Source organism: Homalodisca vitripennis, chromosome X, assembly GCF_021130785.1.
Source record: "Homalodisca vitripennis isolate AUS2020 chromosome X, UT_GWSS_2.1, whole genome shotgun sequence".
Classification (NCBI taxonomy): Eukaryota; Metazoa; Arthropoda; class Insecta; order Hemiptera; family Cicadellidae; genus Homalodisca; species Homalodisca vitripennis.
The window spans coordinates 38,389,451-38,410,612 of NC_060215.1; the positions used below are offsets into that span (position 1 = coordinate 38,389,451).

Below are 21,162 nucleotides of genomic sequence, written 5' to 3' on the forward strand. Positions count from 1 at the left end.
TTAAGATAACTTTGGAAACGAATAGCATCGCCAGCTACCCTATATACCTAGAACTAAAATGGAATTGAGCTTCAAAGGATTTTTCGGCAACCTTCTGCCCACAGCCTCTGGCATTATTAGGAATACATAAACTTAGTGAGTAATCCTGGTTTATGACAAACTTGAGCTCAAACCAGGAAGAAGAAAATGTCATTTATTTGCTGAGTTACAAATGATAACATTCCAACGAAATTTGAATAACCACGACTTGATCAATGGCGTTACTTAGGAAGTGTTGAAAGTCTCTTAGTTTAAGGATTTCCGCGCTGAAGGATTTTCTCTTTGTTGGAGTTTACAATATTTATATAATTATATATAAATCAGACAATTAATTATTATTGTTTGTAGTGGTGTAAAACGAATTTCAACCTAAAATTTAAATTTTAAAATTACATTTATTTGGTACAATACTTGCTTATTACTATCAAAATAAAGTAATATATAAGTACAAGATTGCCCTAATAGCCAAATTTCAACATAGTAAAACTATTGTGTAGTCTCTGTCGTTATTGAAGTACACTTTTTGCACAAAACATATTTCATCTTTCGAACTAGAACGGTGTATACAGATTTAATTAACCTATTGTTGTTACGCATACATTATAATGGTAAAAATAGTAAAATATTGTATACAAATAAATTACAAATTAAAGCCGTTTCTTAGAACATTTTTGTATGTTTTTGTGCAGATACCTTACTCTTAGAATAAAATTACAATTTAAAAAACGACACAGTTTATAAATATTCCAAATTCACGACTACATATTAACCTAGTGTAGCCATATGGTCACAGTGGTATGTAATTTTTCACATATGTAATGTTTCCACACAAAGTGTGATCCTCTCACTTCATTATCTGGGCTAGTACGTGTTAATCTAGCTAGTATATTAATATTGTTTAACCAGTATCATCCTAGTGTAACCATATGGTCACAGTGGTATGTAATTTTTCCACACAGAGTGTGATCCTCTCACTTGAATATCTGGGCTAATACAAGTTAATCTAGCTAGTATATCAATATTGTTTAACCAGTAACATGATAGTGTGGCCATATGGTCACAATGGAATGTAATGTTTCCACACAGAGCGTGATCTTCTCACTTGATTATCTGGGCTAATACAACTTAATCTAGCTAGTACATCAATATTGATTAACCAGTAACATCCTAACGTAGCCATATGGTCACAATGGTATGTAATTTTTCCACACATAGTGTGATCCTCTCACTTGAATATCTGGGCTAATACAAGTTAATCTAGCTAGTATATCAATATTGTTTAACCAGTATCATCCTAGTGTAACCATATGGTCACAGTGGTATGTAATTTTTTCCACACAGAGTGCGATCCTCTCACATGAATATCTGGGCTAATACAACTTAATCTAGCTAGTACATCAATATTGTTTAACCAGTAACATCCTAACGTAGCCATATGGTCACAGTGGTATGTATTTTTCCACACAGAGTGTGATCCTCTCACTTGAATATCTGGGCTAATACAAGTTAATCTAGCTAGTATATCAATATTGTTTAACCAGTAACATCCTAGCGTAGCCATATGGTCACAGTGGTATGTAATTTTTCCACACAGAGTGTGATCCTCTCACTTGCATATCTGGGCTAATACAGGTTAATCTAGCTAGTATATCAATATTGTTTAACCATTAACATCCTAGCGTAGCCATATGGTCACAGTGGTATGTAATTTTTCCACACAGAGTGTGATCCTCTCACTTGAATATCTGGGCTAATACAAGTTAATCTAGCTAGTATATTAATATTGTTAACTATTAACATCCTAGCGTATCCATATGGTCACAGTGGTATGTAATTTTTCCACACAGAGTGTGATCCTCTCACTTGAATATCTGGGCTAATACAAGTTAATCTAGCTAGTATATCAATATTGTTTAACCAGTATCATCCTAGTGTAACCATATGGTCACAGTGGTATGTAATTTTTCCACACAGAGTGTGATCCTCTCACTTGAATATCTGGGCTAATACAAGTTAATCTAGCTAGTATATCAATATTGTTTAACCAGTATCATCCTAGTGTAACCATATGGTCACAGTGGTATGTAATTTTTCCACACAGAGTGTGATCCTCTCACTTGAATATCTGGGCTAATACAACTTAATCTAGCTAGTATATTAATATTGTTTAACTATTAACATCCTAGCGTATCCATATGGTCACAGTGGTATGTAATTTTTCCACACAGAGTGTGATCCTCTCACTTGAATATCTGGGCTAATACAAGTTAATCTAGCTAGTATATCAATATTGGTTAACCAGTATCATCCTAGTGTAGCCATATGGTCACAGTGGTATCTAATTTTTCCACACAGAGTGTGATCCTCTCACTTGAATATCTGGGCTAATACAAGTTACTCTAGCTAGTATATCAATATTGTTTAACCAGTAACATCAGAGTGTGGCCATGTCATCTTTTATGATACAGGTTAAATTGGTAATCTAATAATCAAAATTTTACAACAATCTAAAAATCGAATTACTGTTATGTTACAATTTTTCCCCTATACCACATATACGAGAAACATAAGTTACAATTGCAACTGCAGCTTAGTTATTTTCAATAATGTCCTTTCGTTTTACATTATAAATTATTAATATAATTTGCTGCTATTTGTAATGCTTGGAAATTATTAGCATTTTCTATCCCTCCCGGTTACTTTGTTTTGTCTTTGCTAAAAAATACTTTAACTTTACTTTTGGTATAGCATTCGATAGTTACAAGATTTTATGAAAAGGTCGAGTATTAACTGAACTATATATGTGGGTTTTCTTATGACTAAACCGCTTCCTGTCGCTGTTACTGTCAGTATCTGTAACCATTTGTCTGCCATCGAGTCACAGTTCCACAGTCGCTGTCACAGGACATTGAGATGTCACATATTCAACGTCTGTGTGACAATGACGCCCCTTAACGTCATTGTTCCTCTTGAGTGCCTTCAGATATTCTTGTATTTGGTTTGAATTGTTTTAGTTAGGCAACATAAAAGAATTGCAATTTTACATTTTAAAATTTTTACATTTATATAATCTCTTTGAGACTCTTAACGTAATACAATTTTACATGTCTTATGTAAATATTCAGTAATTTCTGTAACATTTGTGTGAATAAACGTTTGTGAAATTAACCATATTAACGCATTCACTGCGTCACGAGTCATGCATCGATTTTAAGACAAACGGAATAAAAGTAATGTGCGTCGGCCGAAATCAATATCTTAAACAAAGAAGTGTCAATGTATTAAAAATTAAACGAACATTCCGCTTTTTTACAATTATTTTAGTTTATATAACTTATTAAAATTCCAAATTCAAGTTAGCTTATATTACTGCGACAATTTATAGTGTATGTAGTCAAAGTTAATTTTTTTAATGGAACCTTTAATATTGTGGGAGTTTTTTTTTTGCTACTGTTTCAGTTTATTTTACAAAATTCAATTATTTTATGTACCGAGCCATGTAGTTGGCTCAGAGAAATATTGTTGCGTATTGGAAAACGTCATTAACTGTGGAAGGCTGTTGTACCTGAAAGGGATCGCTCGGTCTTTTGTTGATGGTTTGGGACGCCAGGTGTTTCCTGTTTTTGTACCCTTCTCCCCTCCCGTCTACCCTCACCGCGCCTACTCGGGCTGCTGCCTGCTGCTGGAGTCGTCCTTAGTAAGGATTGTGACTTCTAACCGATGGTTTGTGCCTTTGTCCAGATGTGGAGTGAGCAAGATGTTCCGGGGAGCGGGTCAGCCGGTGATGGACAACCTAGTCACTGCTCACACCATAGCTATATCCTCCGACCTACACCACTGATGGATGTTACGAAGTTAATCGTAGAAATATCTAACGGCGTCTTCATCTTCGGCTGCTCCCGTACAGTTAGGTGACCGCTGAGGATAATGGCTGAACTCTTGGCGGCGAGTCTCACAATTGGGGATTATCAGGTTGTACAATTCCATTATTTCATAATCGTCCGTTGGCCTAATTAATTTTTTTTACGGTCACGTCTTTTAACTAAATTTAAGAGCAACCTTTCATTACTTCAAAGAACTTTTATAAACAACGCATGTTCCTTGCTAATCTAGAACACGTAATGAATCGGTTGTGTTTGTAACTAAATTCAAAAAATGCTAGATAGGTTCTTTCATAGATACAGAGCAGTTTAGCCGTTAGAACAATAATATAATATTCTGCCATTTGAAATATAATGACAAAACAGTGCCTCCTTCTCTATAAATAAAATAAAAAGTGTATTCTTATGTCTTACTGAGGTATTTTGAACTCATTTTTAATTATTTATAATTTATTCTGTACTCCATTATTATGTAATAGGTATATAGGTACGAGTAACTTATGCTATTTAATACATTTAATAAAAACTTATTCAAATATAAAACGTTATTGCACTAGATCACATTAACTGATAACGAAATAAATAGAGATAATGAGATGTATTCTACATATAAAAACACAATAACAAATAGAAACAATTCGAAACTAATATTGCTACGTATTTACAAGTACAGCCGTAGCAGTGCGATTAGATAATAATAATATTGTAATTGAGTCCAATCCTTATCTTAATGTAAGGTACACTTGCTTATCTATGTCGTCCTGTAGAATTTCATCTTACACATGAAATATATTTTTACTAAAATAAAAGTAATAAACCAAAAGAATATCTTCTCTTTTTCCTTTTAACAGAATTAGTATCTATATTATAGTTATGTGTTACACAATTATAAAACTTCATATTACCGCATAAAAGTATTGAATCAAATTTATCTATTTACACTATTAAAACACTCAACACTTTTATTTGAAAACAACCAAACGTTTACTCTGGATCGGAAAAAAAGCACTTATTTTTCTAAACAGTGGAAAGGAATTTTCTTGTTTACTTTTTCGTAGGATAATTCTAATAAAGTGATTCCGCATAACTCGTAATAATGAATTTACCAATATTATACTATAAAGTTCCCCTCCCTCAACATTGAGTAGCAACTTGTAATGGAATTAAATCAATTTGTAATATAAGACTTCACACACCGCACGTGCGCGCGCGCGCACACACACACACACACACACATAATTAATTAATATAATTATATATATATATATATATATATATATATAATTCTCAAATGTAAATTTTTAATTTGTTGCCAAGAACTGTTCTGCATTTTCCCACGTCAATTTATCATCTAGAATAATGCCACGATATTGATACTGACTCAGTTTTTTAACTCTTTTTCAAACTTGAAACCTCTGCAATCAGTATTCATAAATTTGGTTTTACTTGTGTTTATCTTAAGGGGGGTCAGAACGAATGTTCTCAACACACCAGCTTTTTTAAAATATATAAATGTTGTGAAATGTATGTACGCAGTTAATGATTTTTTATAAATAAAAAGGCCGATGTCGTCAGAAAAAACGATTGGGATACAAGAAAATCTTTTTGTAGAAAGTCATTAATAAACATTAAAAATAGTGTAATAGAAATTACTGAGCCCTGTGTTATTTCAGATGTGACATGAAGAGGTAAACTTAAAAATATGTATCTTTACCTGATGTTTTCTACCAATAAAAACTGAAAACCAATTAAGCGTCGTTCCTCTGACACCGATTGATTGCAATTTGCTAAAAAGAATTGTATGGTTTACTAAATCAAGAGCTTTCTGGAAGTCTATATACAAACCGAGTGTTTTGTTTCCGTTATAACAATTTGTATACATAATTTTTGTAACTTTGAGTAAGGCGTCTTCAGTAGATGCCCTATACTAAATACAAATCGATTTGAAAAAACTGACGGATTGGTCTTAGTTTATCAATTTTGAATGATGACGGATTTTTACAAGTTGGCACAACTACCCTTAGTTTTAATCTTTTAATAAAGACACCATTTGAGAAACTTAAATGTAAAATATGTGATAAAATTGAAAGAAAATTATTTTGCTATGTTTTTGACTAAAGAAACAATTAAGCTATCAAAACCCGGCGATTGTTATGTTCTTTAAATCTTTAATGATAGAATACAACTTTCTTTTTAAGTAGTTGGTGATATGAAAAAAAGAACTAGCTGTGCGAGTCGGGTCTATAGGGGTAGCAAACATTGCTATCTTCTAATATTTGTTTATTACTTCCGCAACTTTTCCTGCTTCTACAATAATCTCACTGCTAAGAAATTCTACTTTCTTCATGCATTCCTTTGTATCCCTACCAGCTAATCGATTAATAACTTGCCATTCCATTATCTAATCACCTTAACATTGTTCTTTGTAAAATTTATTCTTTTTTTATTTCAACATTTAGTATATTGCAAACATGCGTAAAGTAATTCTTTAATTGTAAATCAAACTGGTTTTTCTTATGTATTCTATAGTTTCTTTTTTATTTCATTTCCTTAAAAATCGTACGTTTATTCAGTGACTAATTGAAACAGCTGTAATGTATTACTCTTCCTAATAGGTAGGTGCCTTACAGCTCTCTACAGTGTTTGATAAAAGCTCATGAAAATTATTAAAAGACAAATTCACATCATTTTCGCAATACAAATATGTCTAATAACTGTTAGCTTGTCATTTAACATATCACAATCAATTTTTATAAATTCTATAGAAGTAGATTCGGAATTTGCGTTTATAAAACGATTATATTTGTAGGCCTTGTAAACCATGGACCGATAAATGTATATTAAATACTTTGCTCTAAAAATTAGATAGGCATATATTTCTGATAAAAATATTATCTATATATGTTTTACGATAAAAAAATTTGCCCTAGTAATTCATGAAAGCTTATCTATAAACTAAGAAAAATCTTTACAGTGTAAAATGTTTAAATAACTATGAACTCTTTGGTTTCTACTAAAAAATATTACTAGTTACATCACCTATTATAATATTGTGTTGTGTAGAAAATTTCTTATAAAATCATTGAATCTATTTAGAAAAATATGTTCATATATACTTTCGACTTTATAAAACAAAACAACACACATTCAGCTTTATACGTGTCATTGCACAAAATACGTTACTCGTATAATTTGGAATTTTTTTAAAGTGAATCCCATTACTATTTATTAAGATTTCACTGAGTACAATAATGCTAACGTTTTATTTTATGTCACTGAGTTCTAAGAGGAGAGAATCAGCTTCCTTCCTTAACCTAGAAGCCCTAATATAGGCATGTAATATATTTATATTATTCTCATTGGTATTTTAACTGAAAACATATTTAAATTGTCTGTAGAATTAATTCTTTGTTTATGTAATGTGTTACAGTAAAAATAAAAGTTCACAAGAAAATTTGTGTTGGCCTATAAACGAGCAATAAATAAGAATATAATTTATTGAATTAGTTTTAAAAGAATTTAAACTAAACTTACATATATTTTGATTGTTATTTCTTCCGACTGTTCTCCGTTCATTTGAGCTTGTTAATGTCAGCGTATGATTTGATCTTGATCTCGCTGACCTCCGGTGACTTCTTGGCAACAGACTTGTGATCTCTGCAAAAGCAGCCGATAACCATGTGGCCAGAAACTATTTGTTCTCGGGTGCTGTTAATACGCTTAGGAGTTGTGGTTGATCGCCATCGCTGTCAGTTGCTCTTTGCACGATATTTGTTCATCCATTCATCTCTTGTAGCTTTGCAGTTGAAATGGATGATCAACAAAGGCTCTCAGTCGTTCCTGTAGGACGGTAGGCAGTGTGCGGCTCCCACATCGCTCTCTTGCGTCCTAACCTTGATGTCCTTCACCATGTATCACACTATCTCCTCGTGTTTCCAGAACTCTTCTGACTCCCACAAAGTTTCTATGCCTCTCACACAGCTCGACAATCCCACCACTTATTACAGCATTCTTTATTTGCAGTATTTCACTTTTTTTGTAAAAGACAAAACTGCTTGGTAATTTCTTCCATCATGCTGTTGTACGTATCAAGCTTATCTTATATAAACTGTACTTAATTTGACAATTTAAGTATTTCGTTCCTTAACTATTTAAGCTCAATAAAAAATTTAACTGTCTAACTAGCCACAGCTGATATGCGATTTTTTTAATTCTGAGTATTTTTTAATTGTTTTGTGAAATATCTCTTCTTTGATCTTAGAATATATTTCAACGATGTAAACTACTATGTAATACTGCTTATACAATTTTATAGGACTTGTATTAAATCGCTACAGTCATGGGATTAAAACATTCCGGTTTGATTTGCTATGATTGCTCGAATATATGACGTTAATCATATTGCTAGAACGCGTGATTCCTCAACTTTTGAATCGCCTGCATTGAACGAGTGATTCTTATTTTCCCATGATATAGCATCGTTACATACTGCTGAAAGCAAAATACACACAGGGATTAATTATGTTGCAGTCAAGACAGAGGAGGTACTCTTGTTTATCTTGTTGAGATTTATCTACAGCTGCCCATAGCTATTAAATGGTCCTAAATATTATCATGAAAGGTTAATGAGTCACCAGTGTTGCGATCGGTTGGTTTTTTTTTTATTTCACAGACATTTCTCAATTACTTCTTTATATTTGACCCATATGAGAGCTGTCTCATTACATAAAAATGTTTTATTCACGTCAAATCTCTTTCGAGTCTTTTTGTGAGTACAGTAGTTTTTAGTAACTAAACATAATTTTCATGAAATTGTAAACAGTTTTAGGGTAAATAATAATATCTGGAAAAGCAAAAACTAGTCAAAGTCATAACTCAAACATTTACGACAAGAAAATCATAAAAACTTAAGAAGACGGTTTAAGGTTTAGCATTATTCTTACTGGACACAAGACAATACAGTTTTCAGTAGATCAGACTCCTAATGTATTTCGGAGTAGTTTAAGTTTAAGTTGAAAGAAAGAATTGTGGTTGTTTGTCAAATTTGAGGTCCTTAAATTTCTATTAATTACTTATAACTAGTAAATTAATGTAACGCACAAATGTTCCTCTACACTAAGAGCCAGAGTCCAGAGTGGAAACCATGAGAGAGTTAATCCTTTCCATTAGAGGTTAAGTGGAAGAGACGATTGTAACCTTTAGCTTTGAAACTTTTAAAAGTCTGAGACTGACGTCGGTTTTACTCCAGTTTTGTAACTGTTAAAGAAAGTTTTTATTCCTTTGTCGTAGCCGTTATACAGCGTGTTTACAAACTCATTGCAGAAAATTTTATTTGATTTATAATTAGCAAAATAATTTCTTTTCACTTAGTACCTATTTAGCTTTATCCAATGCATGTCTGTACTTCATGAACTACTTACACTGTTAACAAGCTAAAGAGTTGTAAATTGATATGACTTTGTCATATTAAAACCTATTTAATGTTGATAAAAATAAATATCCAATGTGATGGGCGATTTAAATCTTTGGCGTCAAGTTTCACGAAAACCCACCTGAACATTACAATAGAAATATTTTAAGTATAGCAGATAAAGCAAACACTACTTGATCACACGTTTGTTACAACATATAAAATAACAGAAAACATGGGTTTTAACTCATTGACTTAACATTATAACTAACTTTATATACATATATGATATATAGACATTGAAATATGGTTTCACAACAGCTTTTGAACAGCAATGTGCTTTGTTCGCCAGGTTTTGGGATACAATTACAATCAGTATTTTATACATTTTATAGGTTTCTTCATCATGGTTTGGGATGAACCCAACAAAACTGTACTTTGTCTATTACGCATTTACGTTGAACTGTTTTTTGTTTACCTCATCTGCTTGACGGGTTGATCAATATTGATATGGTTTTCGATTTTCATTAATTATAAACAGCCTCTTATCAAACAGATTTCATATGACAGGAGTTGTTAAAACAGTCATATAAAATTATATACAATTTTATAAAATAACGAAAGTTAAACACGGTTAACACAATACAGAATTGCCTTTTAGAATACCAGACATTATTCATGTACAGTTGGTATACCCTTTTGGGTGAGTTTCCATTACATTGTACTCGTATTTATCATTGAAAGCAAAAGAAAATGTATGCTGTTATTAAAGAACTTTAAAGCTATAATAACTTCAACACATTCGTTAAGCTCGGAATTAGTTTTAAATTATGGTTTTTATTGAGATTGCCTGGTTTTATTTCTACTCTTGAGTGATATTCAAGTGTGTGCAAATAAATACTGTATAATTTGACATATATATACATATATATATATATATATATATATATATATATATATATATATATATATATTGATGTAATAAAACCTCCACTCTTTGTTAACCAAATCTGCAGTCATCGTTGACAAGGATATCGTTACTTTATTTTTGTAGTTAATTAGTAGTTACCCGCGGCTTCGTTCATTCTTAGGAAATCTCATGGTGTTATGAAATTTCACTTTGTCTTTTTTTTATAGTTCATCTTTGTTCTTAAACTAGCCTTCTAAGATAACTCTTCAGAAAATATACCACCACTTTTCCAAGACCAACCTAACTTAAAAGTATTAATGCATCTAGTACTCATGGTCTCATTGTGGGAATTCTACTCTGTTCCACTGCTTTCAGTAAGGAATTTTAGGCTTCGAGTGAAAGTAAATTTAGCAGAATAATGCTGAGGGTGTGTTGGGGTGAACGTAGAACAGGACTCGGGTCAGGTCAAGCCACGGCAGAGGTGACCGCAATTACCGCTGGATCGAGTAACCTGACACAATGACGTCATAGAAGCAACCCGCATGACCCTCTTTATTAGGCTTTCGTGCTTTCGTTATAAATCTATCGAATTTATCATGAGACATTGCACCTCGGACGATCAAATAACACGTGATGATCTGCAAGGTAATCTTAATCATTGGCTCGAGTTATTTTAGCCTTGTATACCGGATATGTCAAAAATGGTCAGATATCTTTCTAATTAAGGAGCTGCATGTTTTTGGAAAAACTGAGTAGCTTCTTCTTATCTTTAACATATATACCGAAAGGATATTTAAACCCAATTGGTTGAAAGTTAAGTTTCCTTCCTGAATGAAGTGGTTCCATCCTTTTGGAACGGAAACAGAATTTTGTAAATATAATGAATGACTTTGACACCAATATAAAACATCGATCATTTCAAAAGTTATTATCAGATTAAGGCAACATTACATTAACAAACTAGTATTGGTCATCTAGTTGGTTAAAGCTTATTTGCACTTGCAACCGTCTAGCCATTTAGAAACTCCTACTAGAAAATGTAGATCCCGACGACAATAACGTGCGTGTTCCAAAGTTATTCTCTTTTGCGTTACCTCTGTATTCTGTGATATACTCAGGATCTATCGGGAACCGTGTGAAACGTCATGGGAATAGTGTGCAGATTAAAATAAGAGCTTTGCTACCATATTCCTAACACTCGCTTAACCGAAGTTAAACCTTCCAAAGTCTGAACAAAGTGTGAAGAACTCAAACAGATAAAACGTTTTCCTTTTACCACGATTTCAAACTAAAGACAGACCATCTTTTAGTTCCACTGGAGAAGCCCAATCTGGACAGTAAAGCCCGCATTTACTTCTAACTTCAGTTGTGAAAGCTAATCTCACAAATGCGAAAAAAATACAGTAGAAGATGCACAAGTCATGTTATATACACAACAATCGTATCTGACAAACAATGCTGCGACACGTGAGTTCATCTTAACTTTTTAGTTACTTAATCAAATTCTAATATAATTATTGCACATTATTGCTTATGTTTTATAAAAATGCAAACATATCAAATGGGTAAAATAAAATGTGCTGTGCAAAATATTTGAAACTCAAAAAATACTCTACCATTGATTAAAAAAATCTCTTTTTAAATTTTTTGTTTAAAGTTTTTTTTCTGACGATGGACGGATTGTGAAGGAAACAGGAGTTTTCCGGACATTTGCCATCGTTCAGTGATACAAAAAAATCATTAACACTACGTTTCGAGATCTGCAATCTAATCTCTTCTTGAGGTAAAGAACTAACCTAACACATAATTACAAACTAGGTTAAGGGTCGTAAGTGGTTGGTCGGCGAATGCAGAACTATTGTGACCTGTATTCTGTAGTTCATTTTCAATAATCAGTGTTGTGTTTAGTTTTTTTTATTAAGTACATGATTTAGAGAAGTTGACACACGACATGGTGGTTGTGATCCCTGACTTACGCGTGTAACAACGCTCTGGTATTATTTGTTAATTTTGACCTAGTTTGTAATTATGTGTTAGGTTAGTTATTTACCTGAAGAAGAGATCAGACCGTTACTGATTGTTTTGTATCTTTTGGAATGTTTTCTAGAGCATTAAACATTATTAGCGAACATGTTTTAGCTCTAGAAGATCTCGTTTGCTTTAGCTAAGCACGACTTGTGACTCGTTAATTTTCGTTATGATCTTTATATTCTTATAAGTGGTTCAGCCCGTTGAAGCCTCAGTTGTTATATAATATTTGTTATGTATAATGATGTGTATATTAATTGTGTTTGTACAATTCCGGTTTCGTTACCTGGATACAATTATGACTTGATTTAGTTCTCCTCTTTAGCCTTGTTTTTTCACTGACTGGATTTAAAACATGTTTCTAATGCGGGAATAAGAAAATGAACTAACATACAAATTACAAAATCCTGAGACCATACTAGTACAGCATATGTATCACTGTTCTTATGGATATTTATTAAAATAATTCGCTATGTATACGTTTATTGTATATGGTTAATAAATCGTAGCATATATGAATAACAAGTAATGAATGTCCAAACAAACAAAATTACAACAACAACCGTTTAAGCCCTTTGTTTTAAAGTAAGCCTTTTTTAAATTAAAAGTGGTTTTAACAGTTCAGTTTTTGAAAGTGAATGGAAATATTAATACCAGGTTTTACATTTTATTAAACATTTCAAATATCTCCAACATGTTTACTTTATTTTTATTTTGCTTCCATGTTCTATGTACGATTCTCTTGTTTGTATTACTTTTTCAAAGTATAGAGCCACTAAGGTTACGCCACAAAACTGTTGGTGCACCCTCGAATAATTAGAATTTGAATGTATTTATTTTCTCCTACTTAAACTGAACCTTTACGAAGTATATAGGATGTAATTTTGAATAAATCAATATTGCTTTGAGTTTAGTTATAAAAATTTTACCCAACTCAAATGTGAAGTTATAATCAAGTTCAGAATTAATGCCTTTGATGTTGCATTACAACACAAGGCACGATTGAGGCAATTGCATATTGAGAGGTCAACTTTGGAAAGTGATTCTATAAGACTAACTTCAAAGGCTTTCCAGGAAAGGCGCTTTCATACTTTTGAATTTTCTTGATTCTTCTTAAAAATTAAGCATGTGCCTATCTTCCGTGTTAAATATTGTTTAAGAGTTTAAAAACTGTAAAACCGTAAGTTAATTCACGATTTATACACGATTTTTCTGAAATACATGACTCTACAAACATTTACTAAAGTACTTCTAAAGTGTTTCATTCAACAAAAATACAAATAGTTTTCCGAATTGGAAGTAACGTAACCGAACTCAGCCAATCGCACTGACCGGAAAAGTCTGTTGCTTACTATGGCATGACAAAAATATGATGGCATCACATTCTATAATATTAATGACAAATCAATATTTAAAAGATTATTTCTGTCGAAATGTGCAAAGTTTTCTTATATATAGTGTTCAGAAAAGTAATCGATGATATAGGATGTAATACTACACATAAAATTAATAAAAAAGTTCATATGAGCAACCACATTAAAAACCTAACTAAATAAAATAAAATTAAACTAAGAATTTGAAATAAAATACATAAAGTGGTGACAATGGAAGAAACGGAATCATTGTTTATGAGTTGTATAAATAGCTGATGAACTAAAATCAGCTGATTGTTATTATATTAAGCTGCTATACTTTTATACCTCATAATAAATTGCGCTTGCTTACAGAATGTAACATAATGTCTAAATTGTCTCTGATTAGATGCATTGCAACTTTGTTAATACTGCCGCAAGGCTGTTGCGTGCTAGTAAATAATTATACAGTTTGGAAATATTAGGAATTAGTAAGTCATGATACACAACAAGGTTGCAAATTCTTTCATCGTGCAAGTATTCTGTCGTTCCAAAAATGTACATTGTAAATTGTGTACTAGTCTTTTGCAATATTACTACGTTACAACCTAATTGATAGCAATTTGTACACCACGTTGTTTACCATAACTAAGGTCATATTTAAGGACTTTTAGGTTAACATATCGGACATTTTATCCGATGGATAGTAACACCTCTGCTGGCAAATTTATGTTTCTGTTTTCCTTTAACTTTAACCAATTTTAATTTTAAAACCTGATTTTTTAAATAAGATTATCATAAAATTAGATGTGTAAACGCAGAAAGATTATTTTATTTCTAGTATCTAACGAAAATGCTGTACATAATTTCTATTACAGTTTGAAAATGAAAATTTGCAGTCTTTTTGTGGACGGTAAGTTTTATGAATTTTGAAGTGTTTACATTTAAAATTGTTTGAGTAGTTCGATCAGAATAGTTTTTTCGTAATATTCTGTATATATCTCCTACCAGCTCTGCACCACTGCGCGCCACACCTCCCCCCCACCCCCCCACCACCCCCCGACTGTCCTTCGATTCTTGGTACAACACCTTATAACTACTCAAATGCAGTCAACTGTTTCATAAATTTCATTGCACACAAGACCAGGAATATATCTTATTATTTCCATAATTCACGTCGTAATTATTTATTACGGTGATTGAAGCACTGTACGTTAACTTTGAAATATCTGAGTAAAATAATTATATTTTATTTCAATGTTGAGTTTTGCTCCAGTTCACCCTCCTCTTATTGCAGCTTCTGGTATCTGACTCTGTCTCAGACTTGACTCCTGGAATCTGGGGTTATTTTCGTCTGGAGATCCAAAAAAGAATCTGCGACGAAGCTCAAACCAAACCTTTACATCGTTTCGACATCATAGCCACCTAGACTACAAAATAAAATAATATAGTGTAATTTAGGTGAAGTTGCAGTCTCTTTGTCCCATCAGGTGCACCATTGAGAGTACTTGTTATGATATACTGACTCTGTCTCAGACTTGACTCCTGGAATCTGGGGTTATTTTCGTCTGGAGATCCAAAAAAGAATCAACGACGAAGCTCAAACCAAACCTTTACATCGTTTCGACATCATAGCCACCTAGACTACAAAATAAAATAATATAGTGTAATTTAGGTGAAGTTGCAGTCTCTTTGTCCCATCAGGTGCACCATTGAGAGTACTTGTTATGATATCCTAAAATTTTTAATTTTTGATTCTTACGCATCGAAAAGTTTTTATTACAAGTATTTCCCTAGTATTGAATTGTGTTTGTTTTTAATCACTCAATCACAGATAAACACACGGAAAATATTCTACTAGTCCTTTTTTGCGATTTCATGTATATGTATGGATATATTGTAATGCCACCTAGAAAAAGACACCTATTACCAAAACTGTGCACTCCACACAAATTAGATAGTACGTAAAGGGATAAACTGGGCACATCAGTCTTACTGAAAGATATCGCGTGTACAGTGCATATACGTGAGACATCAACATTGGCCTTTTTTGTTTTATTTGGCCATAAATTTTTCTAGAGACGTCATAGAGGTGTTTTCTTTTGATTGGCCTTTTAAAGGACACGTCACAAGATAGGGGTTGTAACTTGAACCTTTCTATTCCACTTTTATAGACTGGATCCACATTTAAAGATGGATTTTATAACAATTTGTAGTAAGAGTTGATAGTAACTTTGTCTTCGATATCTGCATTACAGTGCTGGCCAAAGCATTCCATACTTAATATTTACTAAAATCTACAGTTAAAAATATATTTTTAATATAACTTAAATTTCTTATCTGAATATTATCTTGCTCTGTGTTCACCAGTGATTGCAGAAAAAGTCGAAATTAGAAGTGTTCTTACTTTCCAGCTTACCGTATGCTCTCAAGACTTTATGTTTACAGTCCTGGGATATAGTGTGAAGTCGAAGAGTACTGTATATATCATATCTAGATTTCTGGTTATTCAAAAGCTTAGCAGTTTTCTTTCTGTAAACAAAACATCAATTCTATTTGATAGCAATGAACAGACTGTTTGATATACTTTAATTCACTTAGGATTAGGAAAAATGCCTATTCAATGAACTAATAAATGCAGGAATGGCAGTAAAAGATATCCCCGATTAAAAAGAATAATATAGAAAACTTTTGATAATAACCATAGTCTGCCGATTTAAAGAAACGACATTGTTTGACGTTGATGAGAGTTAAAGACAAATTCAAAGAAATGTATACAATACTGTGTAAAGCTGAGAAGGGAAACACACAGTTTAATGACTAATTGTACACGCAACATGAAGGATTGATGATGCGCTCCCTGTTATTTGGCTGTTTATAAGATTTACATCTCAATCATATAGGAAACGAATAAATTATGTCGGTTTGGAATACATACAGGAATAAGATAATGCTTTGCCGTACTTACGTAGACGACACTATTGTAGTGTTTAATGGTAATATTCACCAGTTAGATCTTTTCCATAAATATTTAAACACCATTGCCCCTAATCTAAATTTCACCATTGAAACAGAAGATTCAAATCAACTGAATTTTCAGACCTCGCCCTGGAAAAAAGTAACAATAATATCACATCATCCATACACGGATGCAAAAATGGCAAAAAGAATTGATCCAAAAATGGACTAGGAGTGATAATATATTATCTACTTAATATATACAGAGTGTTCTCAAAAGGGAGTCACAAACTTCTATGCCTAATGGTATTTTATGATTCCAAAAATATATTTCTGTAAACATAGGTTGAAAAATGTGTCGTTTAGCCGCTAGCCGCCATTTTGTAATTTTTACTTAAAACATAAATTTCTGGAACTCGTAAAGCTAAAGATACGAAACTTTGAACATAGGATATGACAAATAAAAAATTATTTAAAAATTAATAGTGTTATTTGCTGTTTAAAAATAATGCCAAAAAAATGGCTTTTTATCACTCTAGGATTTACCGACTTCTTAAAGCACCATTGAATGTAACCAATTATAACAAAGAATTAAATATCATAAAACATGTAGACAAGGCTATCGGTTATAACAACACTATATTGGACAGAATAGTAAAGAACAATAAAAACAAAATATTACTCGGTAATAATGTTGAAAATTAAAAGCAGGACAAGAAGTACATAGCCTGAAAATGCCGCATTGCACTAAAAATATATTAAATCCCATGGCTTAGAACTAGTCTTCAAGACTACAAACCACGCAAGGAACATTTTGACATGTAAATCTTAGAATTTGAACAAAAACGTTCAAACCGGTCATTATAAACCTGACTTGTTCCCATTTGCATAGTTTTTACATCGAACAGACAGGCAGATCGTTTAGCCAAAGATTTAAAGAGTACTGCCTTAGAGTAATGCCCTAACAACATTATTAATATTATCATTATTATTTGTGTCTAATTTACGTTTAGACATAAATTTAAAAAGCAGACTTCATCGTTCGCTTTACATGTTATGGATGAGAACCACACAATAAACAGAATTTATGAAATATGAAAGTTTTACATCGATGTCGTAAAGGCAGCAAATTAAACACGCTTAAAGAATATGGCATTTCTAAAAGGAATCCATTAGTTGAATTCATGTTAAATGAGAAGCTCCTATTATTTGTTCAACACAACTTTATTTGTTATCGCAACAGCTTATCGCCAACCGACCGATCAGCTGATAACGTCGATGTACCGGGAAGAGGAATCACCCAGTGTCAGTTGTCCTGTCTTCTGCCGGCCGTGATGTTGTATCATGTTTAATATTCGTGTATCATTGGCCTATCAAGTGTTGTGTTCCTCATTATTATTTATTCATTGTGTTTTGTGCTCTGTTCGTGAATTTAAACTATGACGATTCTAGATGGATAATCCTCGCTTTTAATATTTATTGACACCGACACCAGAAGATGACTTATTAAAAGTCGAAACTATAGTAGTGTATGACTACAGTTTAAACTGTTTGACGAAGGTACGTAGTTATTGTTATTAATTAGTCAATCGGCAATTCAGGACTATATAATATGGAAAATATAATTTATCACTCGGAGATTTTGTAGAAATCATTACACCATTATCAAGTACTAAATCTTGAATATGTAGTATTTCTTACAAGCTTTGCATTTTTGAACTTTTGTAGAATGGTGTATCAACATTTCTTGCGATAAACAAAAAAAATGTCTAAGTTTAATTTTTCAGCGATATCTTGTTATTTTTCAATAATTTTTTTAGATCGCTCTTATTTATTATCTTTACAAAACTTCTTTGAATATTGAAGTTTTCCTGCATTTAGATTTTAATAATTATAAATTTGGTTCAAGTAGCTGAAGATGGATTCTTCGGATCCGAATTGTACATTGTATAAGAAACCAAAAAAGGTGTTAAAAGTTGTATTCACCTTACTTATTTAAACCAAAAAAAATTATTTTATTTTATTCGTACAAATTTTTATATCGATTTTATAGTAACTTAGCGAAGATTCTTCAAACATGGAACTACTTTTGTGCATTGTGAAGATGGCATATGTCGAAACATAAGGGGCGTGTACGGTTATTTAAATGTAGTTCATATTTGATAGTAGATTTTAAGAGATATTTGTAATGAAAAATATTAAGTACTTTGTTAATTTCACTTGATCAGGCCATTTACAAAACCTAGTAAATCTAGATTTCTAAAACCTTTAGATATTAGTAGTTATTGCAACTATAGCTCACAAACTGTAGCTTTAAGGTCAAGTAACAAAATATGTTAAAACATCAGTTAATTTAATTTGAAAAGTGTAATTCCCAAAACTAGTTAAACCCTTACAGTTCCAAGATCAAGAACCGTTAAATCTATATGCCACGTATACAGTACCGAAACATGTAGAATTCGTGAGGCCAAGATGGCCGTTTTAGAATAGATACAAACTTGTTACACGATAGTCCAGTTTATTTGGAATTGTTTGCTCTTTGGCATGCTGAAAAGATGTTTTTACCTTTTTGTTAGTTGTGTTTTTATCCAATTGAATTAAGGCTTTAACTGTAATAAGCAGTGTTTGATTGTTAAATGTTTTTGCAGATTCAAAATGTATTAAAGCCAATATATATTCTTTTATAAAAATAATATGACAGTTCTGTGATTATAAAACATTTGCCATGAATACATTTGTTAATATTCACTAACATCACGCTGTGTATGCAAGTATATGCAACACATAAAGCATCATAAGGTAACGTTAAAACGTCTTTTCTCAAAAATCCAATATTTTTGTAAACAGGATATAACAGATTCTTCAATAGGCCTACTCTCTTGTATATATTCTGTATTAAGGGCTTTTTAATTGGGAGGGACCTTTGAAACAAATATAAATTAGCTTTTGCATAGATATATTTATTAAAATGATGTTAAAAAAGAGCAAAATTAAATACGGCTTACACTGTATATGAAAATGTTATATAGACAAATCATGTTTTCCTTATAGAATATTATAATGAGCAGTTACCCGCGGCTTCGTAACTTATGATGGTTAAAGCACTTATAATGAAGCCCTATGTTAATTTTCAAACAGGAAAAGGCACACATCAGATAGATATTATTTTAGTTGTCATGGTTGAAGGGATCAGAGATTTAGCGAAATTGTATCTGGCTTTTATATCAAGGTTTGCGCGTGTATGAACACATCGATTGAATCATGTTCCGAGTCACAGTTGAATTTGCCTTATTTTCCACGACCAAGAATATATATATATATATATATATATATATATAAGAAAAACCATTTTAAAACCTTTATCTACTTCCGGTTTGTGATATTTTCAGTGCTATAGCTGTTAATCTTTTTGACGCGAAGATAATATCTACGGTGCCACAGTTGAGTTTTCCTTGTTGCCCCTACCATATATACGTACGTATTACGTGGATAGAGGCGGATTTGAAAATCTTCCACCTATTGGCTACCGCGACGATATCACAGCCCTCTTCCTTAACTGATTTTTTGCCGTGTTGTCCTCTCCCGTTCAGCCTAACGTCTTTGATATTTTCAAATTAATCGCTTATAATAGTTTTACAGTGATACAAGTCTAGTTGTGTTCGAACTGTTGTCTGGTAAAAGATGGCTCGTTGACACATGTTAGTGCCCATTCCTCGTATTTTTTTTATTTTATTTTTTTAATCACTGTGAAATTGCAATATTACAATGTCAATGCCTTATTTGCAATGATTCATAGCTTTTTATTTTAAAGCGGAGTTAATAACTGCGCTCAAATAGTAGGCCATTTCCAATTCTATCCCAACCAACCATCCAACCCACCCCCACCATACGCCATTTCGCAACCTGTATTACAAGTTAGGTAGTAAACTGTTTTTGTTATATGTAATACACTATTGATCGAGCCCTGTAAACTTAACATTTTCTCAAATTTAAATGTGAAGAAATTTTTCAATTAAGTTTGGCAAACTTCAGCTGAAAGTGATACAACTTGGAATTGTATCAAAAATATTATCATTATTTTCTCGAATTTTAAAATGTTCCTGGAGAATTTTACAATTATTTAGAAGTAAAATTCTTCTCAACAAATTAAAATATTGTGCAAACATGTTTAGTTTTATTTGTTAAGTTTCATGTTTCCTTCTTCTCACTTTAATCCCCCGTGAAGAAATACCCCGAACAGACTACATTTCTCCCATGTTGTCCTGTGGTATTTAAACGTTTCTTATCACATTCTCGTCCTTTTCACAAACCTACACTCTGGGCTCTAAAATCCATAAACTGGAATTTAGATAATGTACCTGCTAGGATTTGGCAATAAATTTGTTTTGTATTTCACAAAATAAGTTATTTTAATTCAAATGTATAATCGATTTTTAATGGCTTGGACGTCAAACAATCCAAGCAAGTTTGATTAATATCTGGGACGAGTCCATAGCCCAGCTACATTATGGTTTGCAAATTCGAGGACTTACAATCGGTATAATTATAAATGTTTAATAACTAATATGTTATTATGTTTATTAT

General features: G+C 32.1%; 1 protein-coding gene across 2 annotated transcripts in view; it reads left to right on the forward strand.

Annotated features, from left to right (window-relative positions):
• The first annotated feature begins 3,762 nt into the window (after window positions 1-3,762).
• LOC124368928 overlaps window positions 3,763-21,162 on the forward strand; it is an 83,292-nt gene continuing 65,892 nt past the window's right edge. The window contains exon 1 of one of the 2 annotated variants that reach the window (XM_046826479.1): window positions 3,763-4,011. The gene's annotated coding sequence lies outside the window, so the exon portion shown is untranslated. Of the gene's footprint in view, window positions 4,012-17,891; window positions 18,139-21,162 lie in introns of those variants that run through there. The other variant, XM_046826477.1, reaches the window with a different exon arrangement.